The following is a 14,014-nucleotide window of genomic DNA, read 5'->3' on the forward strand; positions in this document are numbered from 1 at the left end:
ATTTCTTGAAGACTTGCAGAGGCGGGTTTGAACTACGGCGCTATGCACTGGAGATTATTAATCTGATTAATCTACATCATGTTTTTCTTGGTATTACTTATTTATTTTTAAGAATAGCTTTATAATTGCTTCTGTTGAGCAAACTCATGCAAACTCCTTGATAGTGGCTCTATTTGAGCAGCTGTTGCAATAACGTTCATTTTAAAACACGAAAACACTCCTGCACGTTGTTGCAGTTGATACTGCACAAAAAATTATCAGGGATAATTTTAGTGCATTCCATGAGAAGCTTTGGTGTGACTTAATGATCTTCTCGGGATGAAGTGAGTTCTTTCAGGATGTTTGCGCATAATCCCTGTTTGTCTGCTGAGAGTGTCTTGGAATCGAGTGTGTTCACTTAATGATAGCGCAGTACGATTTGCGAAGAGTTGTAGTGTGTGGTGAAATGAGCTCCGAGGTGGGGTATGTACTCCCGCCAGCCAGTTCAGCAATTCAAAAAAGCCAACCAAACACAAAGTGATTTCATTTTCTGAGGTTGCAGAGGCTTTGAAGAGTACTGTTGTGAAAACGCGCGCTTTAACAACCTTTCCTTTTCTTCATTCTAAAGCTGATTAATTGCTGTGTCTTATAAAACCTGATTTATTTGATACTTTTTTCATACCAAGCATTACCATTATGAAGCTCTTCTTATAATTGAGATTAATGTTTCTGAGCAAAGGAGTGGTTTGGAGGGCTGCATTCATTTTGAGTGCTGTTCTAATCAATTTCAGATAGAGCATTTCACAATGTATCAGTCTGCATCCAAACCTGCCTTATTATGTAGAATTAACTTGTTAGTGATTGATAGCAAGCCTGCTCCATCTTTAGGAGTGATTTGTTTCAAAACAAGTGTTATGGCTTCCAGCAGTTTGGGCGCAGGGTCAGTCTGCGGCCTGAATGAAGCTCCACAGAGCCATTAGGGCCGAGTGATGTGCTTTCCTGGAAACCAGAAGCACACCTACCTCAAGTGGAGCTCCTTCATCTGCTGCATTGGTCTCCGTGTGCAGCCTGGGCTGCTTGCACGCGTGGAGCGTCTCCGTGCGGCGCTGCAGCCTGACAGTGGGTGGATGCTATGTTTCTTTGGAGAATGATTAGCTTCCCTCTTGGAATCAAAACTTAGGAGGTGAGTCCCAGACAGCAAGGTGCGCCTCTACTGCACCTACACCTGCGCCGGTAATGAAAGATTGGTTTATTCTTTTTCTCTCTTTTAAAAGCAGCAGAGATGGTACTTGTTTTGATAATTGCTGGAATATGTGCATGTTCCTCTCTCTTTGCACCTTCTGGTCTCTGCTTCACCACCATTTCATTCTTAACCAATGGTGTATGGCCCCACGTTCCTGATAAGCATAAGGCATATATATTTAAAGTTTAGGAAAAACTAATTTTTGGATAGGGGGAGGAAAATCCACCCCCCCAATTTTTATTTTTTTTTTTTTAATTAAAAATAATAATAATAATTAAAAAAAAAAAAAAGAAAAAAAATGAGTAAAAAAGGAAATATTTGGGGAGGGGGAAAAAGTGGGAAATCTGTAAAACAGTAAACCTGGTCCTCAAGAGGTTTGTGCATGTGCGTATATTACCAGTATAACGATTTCACTGTAAATTATAGTTATTTCAGTATTTCATGCTAATTGTATTCATTAGTTTCTATAAGTTTGCATATTGAGTAAATTACATGAGTCTCTTACTTTAAATATGCTTGTAGACAGTATATGGCAGGTTGTAGCTGGAGCCCTGTGAAGAAATATTTCCAGCCTTACGCAGATTAGATGCTAATAAAATTACTAAATATTTACAAATAGCAATCTCTGAGTTCACCACACCACTTATCTCAGTCTTTTGCTGTGGTAGAGCCGTTGTATCACTACGGTTTCATTTTAAGGCTGTAGCAGAAATAGCTGCTGCTGATTTAATGCGAAGGAAATCTTTAGAACGTATTCCAAGACAAAGATTTTAGCACAGTCTGTATCACAGACATGTCTGCCTTCTTAGGTGCACTTCTGTTTGTGTGGCATTCATCCTACAGTACACTTCTGTTGTAAAACATGTTTTTTGCAAAGATGATGCGGAAATGATACAAGTAATTTAAGACAAACTGTTCTGTGTGATGCTATGAGTCTTGCAAAGGAGTAGATATGCTTTTCTCATCTAATTCAAATCCGGTGTAGAAGTTGAAGGCTACCTGACCTAATTATTTTAAATTTTGTGTCTTTTATCTAGCACATTTTGGGTTTGTTGATTCCTGATGTGTATGTTTGTGTCTGCAAGAAATTAATTGTAAACACGAGTAGAAAAATAAAAATAGAGGAGGGAAATGCTAAACTAGAAATTGGAAAATACTTACCAAATTCAGCATCAGTTAATGTACCTCTGAAGTCAGTGAAGTTCCAGGAGTGCTCTGTTCTGCTGGAGTGGGGGACTGAGCTCTCTTTGTGTTAGGATCTCTTCATATAGTGCTTGAATGTTATAGTTGTAGTAGCAACTTTAATTGGGTTTTACGGTAGATATGAATGCAAATGCAGTCTTCACATATGAAAGGAAACAGAACCAGTTTTCAACATGAGAAAAGATGTTAATTTTTTTTTGTTAACTTTGTCATGTTTTCTATTTTTCTTAGGGCATTTCTGGTAAATGTTTAAAATAAGAATGTTGTGTTAGCTGTGCATTATAATTGGATATGTATGATTGTATTTTCTGCTGTTGGTTTCTTTTGTTTGTTTGTTTTTGTTGGGTCCCTGTCAAAGCACTAGAATGACTGCAGAAATTTATAGTGCAAAGCGTATTTACCAATTTTGTCCATTTACTCTTAAAATAATTTATTTCAAGAGGAAATACATATTTCTATAAAGGCAGACTATAGTCTTGTGGGGGAAGAAAAGCAAATCAAGTTGTTGTTCCTTTTTTTCCCCCTTGGAGTGTCATGCAAATGTGTATTTTAAGCTTCCCAGTGAAATTACCACTTCAGGAGGGAAAGTTACAGTATGCTGCAATGTATATGGTAGTGTTTATCATCCAGACAGAAAGGAAAAGGGATTTTCCTGTCACAAATTTGCCTGAAATTACTTTTAGAGATCCATTTCCTTTGATACAGAGATGTGAGTGGTTTTTAACAGTTAATACATCTTCTGAGCCTATCAAGTTAAATAGAAAATACTAATGTTTAGCCACAGTTCCCAATTCATACATGACCTCTACAGCTGTATTTTTTGCATCTAAATTACAGAAGTGTAAAATGGCAGTTTATAAAATTTAAGATATTACAACTTTAATTTTACCCATGCCAGCATAGAAAAATGTTCAGGAAAATGACAAAAATTAATGTAAAATCTCTGTTGATATGAAACCTGAAACGTGTCATATTGAAATCAATACTGCTGTTGGTGTTATTTTCCAAGAATGTGTTGAATTTCTAATAGTGTTTTTGACAGCAGTTAAGCCAAAATACAAAGGAATGAATGTGTTTTATTTCCATACTTGAGTCTTGACAGTTTCTGCTGTCTGAAGAAATCTCCTGCCAATGCTAAAATTGGTGCAATATAGATTTCAAATATTTTTCTTGGCAGGAATTGTAATAGTAACTGTATGTTGGAATTTTTAGAGGGAAGCAAAAAAGAAAATGTAAACAGCACGTCATTTAGCACAATGCAACAATAGTTTCTTCAGTCCTTAAAGCTTTTGGTACGCATTGTCTGGGTTGTGGCGTGGGTGACTGCAGTGGTTGGAGAAATCGTCATCACTAATAAGTGTTACTTTAGATTAGCGAATGAAGGCCTGCAGCGTCCTTCAAAGGCCTCATCCATTCTCATTGTAATTCTTTGAACGTTTGTTCGGCCTTTCTATAGAAATCACAGTGAAACTTCATGCTTGTAGTGCCACAGAAGCGGAGTGACCAGAGCTTGTCCTGAGAAGCTTGTCAGATAGTGACAGGAGCAGCAACGCGGCTGTAGCGCAGAAATATCAGATGTTACTTGTCACAGCTTTGCAAATTGTTCATTTAGTTAAATCTCTCTTTCTGGTGGTGTAATGCTTATGAGACTAATGAGTTCTGAGTAGCTTCAGAAAAGTAAACAGTATCACCGTTGTCTAGCAGAAAATCCAAAGCCAGATTGTTTTGCTAATCATTCTCATGCCAGTTCTGCCACTGTCTGTGCGCTGAGAAGGCTGGGGTAGGCGGAGTACTTTTGTTGAATGAATGGCAGCATGTAAATGCGTGAAGCCAGGACATGCCCAGCTAACGCAAAGCCTCAATGGAGACATTGTTATTTACCTTGTAGGTGACCAAGCGTGGGGCCTATACTCAGGGCAGATTTCCCTTTAAATTTCAATTTTCCTTAACTCCTCTGCTCTGTGAACAGTTTACCCCTTCCCTGTTATAAAATATACAGCTAATTGGAAGGGGCTTTTGTGGCCCTGGAAAGCACTGTGGCTCTCAGACCTTTTGTGCTTTCCCTTGAAAGGGGAAAACTCCGCCTGTTAGCGATCTTGGCAAGGCAGAAAATAATTCCTGTTGTTAAATCAGTTTTTCCTTGGAAAGACGTCCTTTATTCATACTGAATGCATCAAGTGCTCACTGGCTGCCCAGTTCCCCAAAGGGACAGCCTGGGTTTCTGGGTGGGTTGGCCAAACTCGGACTTATGCCATGGTGGCTGAGGGGAAGCTGGGTGCTGTGGCTGAGCTGCTGGTACAAAGGGGCTGCTGGTGGCGGGCATTTGGGTGCTGCTTCATTGGAAAGAAAATGTCATCAAAAATCTGATGCTCAGTCGGCAGCTGCTGAACTCTGCTTGCTTGCTGTTCATCTCATTGCAGAAGACAAATGACTGAGGTTCAACGAAACACATTTTGGGAGCATGGAGTGTTCGAGCCTATGTTTGAGAAGTGAGAGCAATAGGCTTCAGACATATCTTTGAATTTCATTTCTTTTCATTCATAGCTCGTTGGAAAATTAAGTCTTTGGGCAAGGGAGTCCTTCAGCACAACGGCTTTCTCTCTTTTATTTTGAGCATGGTTTGACGCCACTGTTATGTTTTGCATGTGTAACTATATAGGTGGTAGCAAGGATTCTTTCATAGCTTTTTATGTCTTGCTGTGTGCTTGCAGTTGTAATACACAACATTTGTAATTGTTAAATCTTCAGAAGTAGTAATTTAATTTTGATATAAATTGCTGGCAGGTGAAGGAGAAGGTTTCCTGGTGCTTTTATGTATGTGCGTGCACTTGAACGTGTTGACCATTCAGTACAGTTGTTTAACTGGTAAGCACTACAGACCAAAATTATATTTTATATATGTTGTATTGGAAGATTTTTTTTAATTATTTCTTTTTCCAGTTTGACAACTGCAGAAACACATTACTTGTGGCTGAGGCCATGATGTTGTGAAATGGCCAATCCCTGAAACTCAAAAGTCTTTGGTGACATTTCCATGAGCGCTGGGAGTAGAAATGTTCCTTGTCTCTCTGAAAGTTTGTAGTTGTTTTCTGTACTATCAGGACCTGAAATAACAACAACCTTTTAACAAAATTCTCATGTTTTTGGCATGTTTTTACCTTTCACATATTTTACCCAGACAGTGAAAGTTAGCAACTTGTCTGAGTATGTGATACCCCAGAGAGTAATAAGTGGTCAGTGAAGCTCAGTTTTCGTTTTTTTCTCAAATGAAGAGTATCTTAGAAGGAAAATGGAATGTCTGCTCCTACTTTGCATGAAATAGTTGTAAATACATTCAGAAATGTACAAGTAGCTTAAAAATGTGTAGTTGTTTATTCTTCTGTTAACTTTAAGTTAATTACGGAATGATACTAGGGTAATGATAAAAAATGTAAACAGTTGTAATGATATGTTTAAGAACAATGCAGTCATTAAATTTAGTAAACTGAGTATGTGGACCTCATAAATAAATGCTGAAATATAATACAAAACTCACCATGACCAAATTAATTAGTATGTTTAATCTAGTGGATTCCAGCTAGGCTGCATAGAATATGGACATGTATTTAATTTCTAAATTTAATATTAGCAGCATAAGTCAACTCTCACTTACTCAGAGCAGAATTAGTAATAGAATAGTAGAAATTTAATATCTTCTAGTGTTTTACATCACTTTTTTTTCTAACAAGATGTTTTAACTCCATTAGGCAGAGATTTTAAACACTCACTTATGAAAGACCTGAGGAGTGTTATGATGTTCCCCGCTACCTTCTCCATTATACGTCATCATCAGAAGGTAGAATTCTTCAGGTCCAAAATTACAGTCTCATTCACTCAAAATGACAACGCTCATTCAAATTCTTTCAGCAATCTTGTGCAGAGTATTTTGTATTTTCTAACCTGATGGAAACTTTTCTTTGGTTGTTGTGCTGTGGTTGTTATTTGTATCAAGTTCTGTTTATCTGGGGGAGAGTAAATGTCATCTCAATTTTACTTTCGAAAACCTTATTTTTCAAATAAACCTGAAAATGCAATGGTATTTTATTTAAATATTTTTACCAGTGAATAATCCTTTTTTTATTTTTTATTTTTATTTTCTCTCCTTAGATTGAAAATATCATGCTGTTTATTGTGTGAGTTAAAGAAGCAACATTATGCTTTGCGGTGCAGATTTTTTTCAGTTTAGTGTCTTGAATTCTTAAGTGTGAATTCCGGACAGAAATAGGAAAGAGAGTGGTTTTGATGTGTTTGTTATTGAGCCTAATTCTGCAAATCTCCTAAATCTGTTTAGTTAGTAGGCCCAGTGACTTCAATAAGATTGTGTAGTGAATAGGCATTGTGCCTGTGATCAGTGCAGCTTGTTGCTTCCATAGGATATTCTGCTCAAGATGAGGAGGGTCGGGGAATAATCAGTGTGATTTTTTTCCTGGGCATGGCTCTGCAGTTTAAGCTAGGGATGTATTATTGGGACTATTCCCAGCAAGTGCTTTGGTTGTTGCTTCCCAGTTCAGATGTTAAAACTTTTTCCAGCACAGACCTGATTTAATTACCCTTGTTTTGAGCATGAGTTTGGACAAGATGACCTCCAGAAGTACTTTCCAGACAACATGAGCCTGTGCTTCTGTGCTTGCTGGCTACAGTCTTTGCAGTCTTTCTTGGGGATGCTGGATTTACTAGTTCAGGCGTCACATTGGAGTTCACTGTTGCTGATGCTAATTCCGTGATTCCATTTGCAAGAGTAGTTTAGTTTAATGGACTCAGAATCTAAATCATAGTTTTCCTCGTTTAATCAGGTACAATGAACTGATTTGTTTATTTATTATTATTATTATTATTATTATTATTATTTGTAATTTGTCATTCTTTATCCACCTTCCTTATATAAGATCATTGTAACTCACTGGGTGGATTTGTAAGAACGAGTGAGCCCAGTGAGGACCTCCTGGATTTGAAACTCAGGAATTTCAGGAAAAGAGGTATTTTACTTCTAGGCAGTTAGCTTTCTGTCGTATGCAGAAATTGCAAGGACTGCACAAAAATGCCCATTTTTTCAGCTCTTATTTCAAACTCCTGAATCGTTGTTAAATAAGTTGCCCTGTGTTAGGTACTTGATAAAATTATTTCAAATATTATTGAAAACTAGTTTAACTTTAGTATACATGCCTGCTAACTATTGCACAGTGCTAACCTGACAATTTTAGTTGTTTGTATTACATTTTAGATACGCAGTAACAAGCATTATTGTTCATGGGCAGTGTGATGTATGGAATACAGAAAAACAGCTTTTTTCTGACTTCTTGAGAGTAAATGATTATATCTCAGTATGAGGATCTTGAATCTAGGAAATTTTTTTATGCAGTTTGTTGCTCTTGTTCATTCTGTAATAGGTGACAGTGCTAATTTTGCTGTTTTTTTTAACATTGACAAAAGGAATAAAAAGGCAAGAGTTAAACAACTAGTTTTTGGATCTTTACGTCAAGCTGCTTTTATGTCACGTATAATGCTTAAACTAAAGCTGCAATGTGTCATACACGTTGTATGTAAGAACACTTACAATCTCCATATCAAACTGAAAGTGGACTTGAACGATAGTTAGATGCCAGAGATAGAAAAACAGTGTGGGCTCTAGTTTACTGAACACAAGTAGTTCACCAAGGCTGGAAGAGTTCAGTGCCTTATGAAGCCCTTTTTTCGCGGTGCTTCAGTTTCATACCGAGTTAATGAAGGAAAATAAATGAAATAGTCTACAAGGGATCTCCTGTGAGGTGAGGCACCTGAACAGGCTATCTTTGTGAAGGTCATTAAGACATGTCGTGACCTTCTCTCCCTCGCTTTGAAAGCTGGGCACTTGCTGCAGTAGCTCTGCTCTGTGAGAAGTGCAGGCTTGGTTCCGTGACCTGAGCTTGGCAGCCAGGGTCTCACACGAAATGGCACTGACAGACACAAGAACATCACAAAAGCACAGGGCACTTTAAGGGTTTATTTACCTGGAGCTCAACTGCTTTCAGTTCTGCTTTATTTTTAATGTGACCACTGAAATCATGTGGTATGTATTTCCAAACTGTCATGATCAATTTGGAGGCCGAATATTGAATCTGTGTCTAAATGAGATTTTGTTTTTTTATGTTAAGATATGTAATCAGACCATTTACAATCAGTGTTGATTCAAATACACAAAAGAGCTTTCATAGGTTGATTTTTTTTTTTTAAGCTCTGCCTTAGATTTGTACTTCAGAAAAAATCTTCATATACTATTTCATTATAAACAGATTAACTGACAAGCTCTGTATCTAGTGCTGCTGTGAATATTGTTGCTAAATACAATTTAGAAAATTGGAAAATGTGCAAAAAATTTCAGATCAGGTCAGGTCAGATGCATTTAGGTATTAACTCTTCTAGCTTACTGATGCCTTCAAAACTGTAGGTAGAAAAAATCTGTAGAGTCTTTTATTCTCTCATAATATTCCCAGCAAATTTAATATAATTTGTTTCGCACTTGCCATGGTTCCCAAAAGCTTGGTCTTGATATTTTTTTGTCCTCTTCTGCAGTGCCACTCTGGTGAGCATTTCACTCAGCCCTGTTACATTTCTCCCTGATGGCTGAAATCCCTTCTGGATACTGCTTTCTCCTACCAGAATATGGGTGATAAGACTTTTGTGTACTTTTGTGTACATGTGCACAAGCTGCTTGGTTCTTAAGCTCTTCATAACTGTCTTAAACAAGGCTTTGGCTTGGTTAACATATTAAGCTTTCACAGGCAGACTGTATTGCCTTTAAAAACAAAGAGCAAGCAGTTATATCTCATACCCTTTACAGCTCGTTCTTCAGCTCCTCTTGTCCTCTTCCTTGTACTATCTCAGCTGTTTGCTTGGCTATGGACTGGTTCAGAACAGCAGTACAGTTGAGAAATGCTAATTCCAAGTCTTTGTTTTTGTTTTTTTCATTTATTTATATTTTGTTAGTGGCAGGCTTATACCAGCTGGCTGGCTGACCCTGCTCAGCAGGCAGCCGCAACGTAGCGGTAGGTGCAAGGCAGGAATGTGAGGGGGTAGGACTGCCTCTTCAGTGTCATTTAAAAAAAAAAAAAAAAGGCAGCAAGGTAGCGCTCTTACTACATTCTCCTGGTATAAATTAGAAACACCTATAGGAGAAAGGAAAATTCCTAGAAATGGCTTTGCAACTTTTTCCCTCTCTGTGATCTGCTTTGTTTCAGAGCTGCCATCACAGCAGAAAACTTTAAGGGCTAGGCGAGAGAAAACATAAATAAAAGAGAGGAAACTGAAGTACAAGAGTACCTTTTTTCTTTTTTCTTTCCCAGTAATGGTATGTGTGCATGCATACTGTAGAGCCACATGTTTCTTTTCATATATATCCCTTTTAAAAAAGGGAATGCAATGATACTGAGATTCCCCTGCTCTGTAATTGAATTGCAGTCATTCTCCGGGAGCGTGACCAGCAGCAGAACGGATGTTGCAGCAATCAGCAGTAGTTTAGTGAGAGCATGAGAGGGTTCCTACCCTTAGACTTGTATTTTTGTATGCCAATTTTTGTGGATTTGGTTTGTGTGTGTTTGTTTGTTCTGGATTTCTTAAAAAAAACCAAAACCTCCTCTCCGTGCCAAAAAAAAAAAACAAAAAAAAAACACCGAAAACCAAAAAACCAAACAGATGTCAGCAGACAGCATTTGGTAGCACAGTTTCCTCAGAGTCTTTGCTGTTTGTTTAGGGCTGGTTGCAGCAACAGGAGATGCAACAGTTGATGCTGACCACCTATTTCTTGTTATAGACATCAATATGTTAAGGATGCATGGGTGTTTGCATATTTTAGCCCTACCTTTTATTACTAACTGATGTGACAGTAGGTAATTCTATATTCAGTGATGGGCTTATTCCTTGCTGCAGCATTCAGGCAAGCACAGCTCAACTCCTGTGGGCACAGAAGCACTGATTTCTCCTGTTGTAGTAGTCCTGTTTTCCACAGAGAGCTTAAAGATTGGTTAGCCTGAAGGAGGGCAAAGAAGGGGATGCTTGTTTAGAGCACACATGCAAGAAGGGGAGAAACTTATATCTTCCTTTAGTCTGCTGGAAGTGTCCTTTTCCTTCATTTCTGTCAGTGCTCTGGTGCTGATGTGAGTACTGGTATGGTTTGGGGAATCAGCCTAAGTCTTTCTTTTCGAAAGACTGTTAGGAGTGCACACACACACGTATTTTTTATTTTTTTAGTAAGTATTTACTAGCTCAGTTTGCAGCCTGTTTCTCAGTTCACAATACAGTTGCTAGTACTGGTGCACAGAGAGAAGGAATCAGTAGCCAAGCCTGGGAATAAGAAATCATTGAGAAGGTTGGGGATGCTTTTTAAAGTGTTTATAAAGGATTAAAGTGAGCATGAAACTACAGCATAAACGCATTTGTAGTAAAAAGCTAGGACAGGTAGAACTTGCCTACTTCCTGCTTGTAAGGGGTGCTACCCTCTTCCTGGACTAAACCTGAGCTTAAGTGTATGCAGCCCTTTCTGTGTCTGACTTCTGCCTCTCCCTCTGGAGGAGCTGTTGTTAGTTTGAGCCTTGGCTCAGATCACAATCCTGGATCACTTAGGGCTTGTTTTGTATGTGCAAAGGAAAAAAATAAAATAAAATAAAATTTAAAAATGAAATATACTGGATTTAAAAAAAAAATAAAAAAAAAATCCAACATTCATTTCTCATATTGGCAGTGGCATAGTGTTTGTGATGTAATTTAGAACGTTATTCTCATGAGCACAGATGTCCTGGGATTGCTCTTACGACTCTTAAGAACGCTGTGCAGACGTGTGCACTTGTCTTCCCCTGTAAGAGCAGGACAGCTGCTGCTGGGTAACTGTCACTGCAGACACTTTCAGCAGTTCATGAATAAAAGCTGCCAGTGGAGTTTAGTAGGTGTGATAAAACCCATGAAGTTTGCTCTAATTTTACAAATCCGCACACAGGGGCAGCGAAAGATTATTTGCTCATTGTACCACAAGGGCCTATAGAATAGAATTACTCCTAGTTAGCCTGTATGGAAAGTGGCTTCTATTCTTTATATTCTTATTTTTGCTTTGTCCATTGTGTTGATTAATGCATTAATTTGTCTCAGCTTTCTGGCAGTGGTCCTGAATGCTTCTGTGAAAATGACATTAATGTTGAGCTGTGTTTTCTAGTTGTTTGTCCTCAAATATGGCCACACTTGAAAGCTGAAGATGTTCTTTTCGATGTCTTCTGCCTTCGTTTGGTTGAAAATGACCCATCACTGCTGTTTCCTCATTCCTGCATGGTTAAATTTCCTTGTGAAGATTTACTGAGTCTATTTGAAGAACTGAGACACTGAGTAAACACATTATGAATGTTTCAGCATCTCAGAAGGTTTAAAACTATGAGTTATTTTTTGCTGCCATTGGTGAAAACAGTGAATGTTTAGGTGCAGATGTGTGTATGCATGTTGGTAGTGTAGACATGACGTTACAATAAGTAAGAGTTCACAGAAAGGTGCACAACAGCTACATTCTGAATGTGGATTATTTTGGTTACAGACATTGCTTCTTTTTTAGGTATCTCACCTGATAAAACTGGGAACCAGAGATGGAAAAAAATAGTGGTGGTGAAGGGCGTATGAGAATTGCTCTGTAGCTAATCACTGACTAAGAGTGTCCTGCGATTTGGGAAATAGAAGTCTGTTGTTTTGGTATTATGGAGCTGGTATCAGGCACTTGACTTTGCAGATTTGTATCAATCACAATGAAGATGGAGATGTTCAAGACCCATCTGGACACCTACCTATGCAACCTATTGTAGGCAAGCTGCTTTAGCAGGGGCTTGAGCTTGATCATCTCTTGAGGTACCTTGCAACCTCTGCAATTCTGTGGTTCTGTAAAATGAGTATAAAATTTAACTTTATCCCACCTCTAGAAGTCTAAAAATCTGTATGAACGGGTGTGTGAACACACTTTTGCATGGCTTGTCACCTACTAGTGGTAAGAAATGAATTTTAATTTAAATATTACATTTTCAAAAAATTACTTATCTTTCTGTATGATAAGCTTAACTTTGCATTTGTAGTCAAAACTTCAGAGAATTTTGATGTCTCATAGTAAGCTCCTGGAAAATAGCCAGGATGGTAAAAGGCGTCCTCAGTGCTTGGAACATAGAGCCCCCAAAGTCCCTGGTGCTTTTTACAGCTATGGACAGTTCACTTTAGCAGGGAGAACACTTTGCGTGTTGCCTTTCCTCCCATTTCAGTTATGCCATGTCCTTGCAGCAACTTGCCTCGGAAAGTAAATTTGGGGAAGTACGACTTGAAGCTGCCTTTAAGGAAGGGAAGCATTTCCCTGCAGTGAGTGTGAGTCATGAGCTCTGCCTGCTGCTGTGGTCCCCACACTGCTGTACCGATGGTGCCAAACCAATGTGTTGTCCTCTAGAAAATGTCAGAAAAGGAAATCTCAGTTCTGAGAGATGTCCTTTGTCTCCTGGTGTCTGCCGGTCACTGGTGAGTTGCAGTAGGTGTCTGTTTCTGACTTGTCCGTAGCGATGGCTTGATTGTTTTGTGGCTCTTTTGGCTTAAATGTTGTAGGCTACTTTGGCTCATTATTATCTTGCTTTAAATCCTTGTTCCTTTTGCTTTTTTTTTTTTTTTTTTTTCTCATGTTGTTTTTTGTTTTTTCATTTCCATGTGCACTTTCTGTTTTGAAGAGTCACAGAATGTCTGTGACCGTAGCATTTAGCATTCAGGACTGCTGAAATGTTTAATGAAACTTGTGTTCCTGAAGAGCGTGGGGTGCCTGGCGATCCCACACAGTTCTTACAGCAGTTATTTGTTGTCGGAGGGTTCTCAGTGGGACTCTAAGGCAGGAGGGTCTTGTGATGCTTGCAGGTGCTCCCAGGGCTGAGGGAGAAGCATGGTGGATGGAAGCAGGGCTAATTGGCCAGCAGGGAGAAGCCTTGCTCCAGGTGCTGGTGCCAAGCAATTCTACCTGATCGGCTTTCAGGCTTTGCCAGCTTTGGAGAGTGGATGATTGTAGCTGCTGACAGCCATGTGAGCGGTAATGATCCAGCCCAATCCCCAGGATTTTAATGAAATGGGAGAATTTCCTCCTGGGGTGAGGAATTGAGGTGTTAGCTAGCTGGCTGCTACAGTATCTCAGAAGTCTGAAGGTGAGAATATTTGCCAAATTGGTATTGCACACACATGTGAGTGCTTGGCTGTCAGTGCAGGCTGCTGTGTCCTTCTTAAGCAACGAGGGCATTTAGTTGAGCTGTCTGGTGTGAAGGTAGACATATGCCTGTGAGGTCTGTGTCAGGATAACGAGCCCACTTGCACTAATATGTCTTCAGAAGCTGACCTAGTCTGAGCAGTGATGGCAGCGTGACCTTGTGAGCATTCATCTGCTCTAACTTTGATACAGGGGTCATTTGGTGTGCTGCTTTCTTCGTAAATCAGGTTGCCTCTGCCTTCTGCCGAGTCTACACTTTTCTGTTTCAAAATACTTTCTGCAAACATTTTTTTTTTTTTTTTAACCTTAGAATTGCAGAAATACAA

The 14,014-nt window shown here is 38.9% G+C and overlaps 1 protein-coding gene across 13 annotated transcripts in view; it reads left to right on the plus strand.

Moving 5' to 3' along the window:
• TENM3 (teneurin transmembrane protein 3) overlaps positions 1–14,014 on the plus strand; it is a 696,676-nt gene that overhangs the window by 297,690 nt on the left and 384,972 nt on the right. The window lies entirely within an intron of this gene.

The sequence above is a fragment of the Tympanuchus pallidicinctus genome, unplaced genomic scaffold (assembly GCF_026119805.1).
Source record: "Tympanuchus pallidicinctus isolate F22 unplaced genomic scaffold, pur_lepc_1.0 scaffold2, whole genome shotgun sequence".
Lineage (NCBI taxonomy): Eukaryota > Metazoa > Chordata > Aves > Galliformes > Phasianidae > Tympanuchus > Tympanuchus pallidicinctus.